The sequence below is a fragment of the Anoplopoma fimbria genome, chromosome 13 (assembly GCF_027596085.1).
Source record: "Anoplopoma fimbria isolate UVic2021 breed Golden Eagle Sablefish chromosome 13, Afim_UVic_2022, whole genome shotgun sequence".
NCBI classification, from domain to species: Eukaryota; Metazoa; Chordata; class Actinopteri; order Perciformes; family Anoplopomatidae; genus Anoplopoma; species Anoplopoma fimbria.
In genome coordinates, this window is record NC_072461.1 from 3,104,884 (window position 1) to 3,108,206 (window position 3,323).

Consider the following 3,323-nt stretch of genomic DNA (forward strand, 5'->3'; position numbering starts at 1 on the left):
TGTCTGAGGCTAGTCGAGGTGTGTATGTGTGTGTGTGTCTGTCAGTGTGTAAGAGAGAGAGGAGACAGTGAGGCTCAGGCAAGGCAAGGGAGGCCCGAGGAGGGGTCAGACTTACATAAACTCTCAGCCTGACTGCCAGTAACAGAGAACTAACACAGCTTTGGGCAGCGATCAACGGGCGGAGGGGGATATGACCCAACTAAGTGGTTTACACGTTAATGAGCCAGAAGGAAGATTGTGCTAATGTATGACACCATTTTCTTGTCACACTGGCTTATATGTGTGCGGGGGCACTGAGTCTTAAGAGCACCACCCAAAGTGGAGCGTTTCATTTTGTGTGTGGGTGTTGTGTTGTAGTTGGCAGCTGTCTCTTTTTCCTGTCATTGTCCTAAGTCACATGACAGACAGGGTGGCTTACACACATGCCATGAGAGCGAGTCACAGGGCTGACATTAGGGACTGGGAGGTTCCTGGAGGGCCAAACATCGTGGTGCGGGCACTGTACGACCAGGTCGGGACTGAGCCTGGACTCTCTATCTTTTGGTTATCCCTGTGAAACTTTGAATTCTGAAGAGTTACTGAGGGACCACAGTGGTGGTTTTACATGTTATAGCCCATTAAATGCAAATCGTCTACGCTGTACATCACTGCTGACTTTTTTCTGAAGCATACCATATGTTTTTGGACTGATTTCCCAACTTCCAGGCACCCAATGGTTTCTATTGGTCTTAATGGGGTATGAAAATCATCTTGTAATCCATCAAACAGAACATTTAGCCTCCTCTATTTGTGCCTCAGTTTTACTGATTGATGTAACCCTCGTCGTCCTGTGTTAATGCAGCAAGCAGTGTTTCAAAACTTTGTAGTAGAAGAGTTAAATCAAGATTTTAGACTGTCAACCAGTATTACACTCTTTGTTGTCTTGACATCAAACTCAAAAGACAAACAATAACAGTGTAGAAAGAATAACTGGAATCACTGATGTTACTGTTGGACAGCTAACTTGAAAATCCCACCTTTGGGAAGATTTCCCAAAGGCAGCCACATGGAACAGTCCCTCCTAAGAAATGTATTACCATGTGAAAATAATGTGACTAGGACATAAAAAAGCAGAGTTAAGACTCAAGTTCCTTTTCATACTGCACTTAATAAATTAAAATCAATGACTTCCAGGAAAGTTTGAAATCAATCTGAACGCATATAAGTATGTTTTGGAAAATGACTGGCAGTAAAAAGTTGGCTGTGTAGTATAAGTGACTTGGAGTTCACAAGCTTAAACATGCAAAACCACTGGATGGTCCTTTAAGTCCTTTTCATTCTTAACCGCCATGGGGCTACCAGAACCTACATCAATAACCCTCATGAGTCAGCTTTGAAAAACTGTGGTTTCAGATTGGCAAACTTTACAGCTAAAGAGAGGATTTATTAGAAACAAACCTTTTCCTTTTTATTTAATCTAGCAAATGCAGAAGAAAAATGACTAACCTTTGACTTTGACCTTAGGGTTGGACGCCGTTTATGTGCAGTCTTGCACCGAAATACCGCTGTGGATTATGATTATTCCATCACACTGTAAGCACGGGGCAGCATGGCAGTACAGTATTTAGCGCTTTTGTCTCACAGCGAGAAGGTTCTGGGTTCCCTCCCTCCCACACGCAGGTTAGGTTAATTGGCATCTCTAAATTGCCAATGTGTGCCCTGTAATTGATTGGCGACACATCCTGTACATCACCTTTTGCCCAATTTCAGCTGGGACCCTCTAAAAGGATAAGCGGGTGTAGCTGGATGGATGAACTGTAAGCATGTGCTGTGAGGCCTGTCGGGTATTATGATGGGGATCAGCTGTTAGTACAGTAGCGGGGGCTGGTACAGGAGTGTACAGGAGTGTACACAGAGAAAACACACACACACACACACACACACACACACACACACACACACACACACACACACACACACACACACACACACACACACACACACACATATCTTCTTTGAGAATGTCAGAGAGTGTATTAGCAGAGTGTAGGAGGTGGGTTATTCTCAGTATATTCTGTAAACCCTTTATGCTCTCGGGTCTGTAGGCATTGTAAGTCTGCAGTAAGCTTTTACTTGAGTCATGTCCACAGGTAGTGTCTAGTCTGGGTTCACATCAGTGTAAATGGAGTCAGTCTAGGCTCAGTGTGTGAGACAGCATTCCCCACTTCCAGCTCAGTCATGCCTCATGTCATATTGACTGATGGGATTCCCTGGAGCTGTAGTGAGAAGTGTAGTCCAGTGTTTGTTTTGGTTGCTTTCTGATTATGGGCCTGTGTGTGTAAGTAAGACTGTGTAAGTATGAGTGTTGATGCACTGTAAGTGTGTAATATATATCTGCGCCGGCATGTGCAATGATCCAAAAAGGAAAACCTGAATCCTGTGAGAAATGGCTAACACACTACGTTTTCTCTAGACAGCAGAAATAGCAGCAGGGTGCAATAGTGTGCTCTGCAACACTGTCATTTGTATGTGTGTTAATGTGCATGGAGTTTTTCATGCATGTGTGTATCAATGCAACTGCATTCGTGTGTAAAATGGTTCGGACTGGTTTTTCCAGACCAGCTCGTAAACCACATCTGGGGAAAGAATTTAGATTTCTTCCCTCTGTCTTTCTCTGCTGCCTTCCCTTCTCCCCATGCGTGATTCCCTCCCTCCTTGCCTGCTCTGGTGAAAAGAAAAGAAAAACAGAAGTCAGCTTCTCTCATTTTTTTCTGTCTTGTGTCCTCGGGCTAACTTCAGCCTGGTTTTAGAGCAGAGAAGAGGAATGTCTTATTTTGCACTGATCACTCTAGTGTCTGCTCGACTCTGCTTCAGATCTGTCGTGGGGGAAAGAACGAAAGGGAGGGAGAGAAGATTAGCAAAGAGTGAGTAAAGAAGAGAGTAGAGAGAGAGAGAGAGAGAGAGAGGGAGGCGAGTGGTAGTGGGTGTGAAAAACGAGTTTATGCAAGGTACAAAATGCAAATGAGAGCGCTGCAGCATGCCCCCACAGCTCTGTGATGAGCTTGTGTGTTTGTCTACATACGTAACAGGCAGCTAATGATGTTGATGACAGCAGACAGGCCTGTGCTGAGAGGTTGCACTGGAATGGAAGATATGTGGATGAAAGAACTCTGTTTTTAGTCGCCCTTCTTTTACTAATCGTATCATTCACCTGTTCTCTCGGCAGACTGTCCCTGGCTTCGCTGTGTTACTGTGGGGCACCCAACCCAACCCCAGTAGCTGAGTGACAACAACCAACCGGCCCGACAGACTACTGTTCTCTATCTTCCTATTGGCTGGCTGCC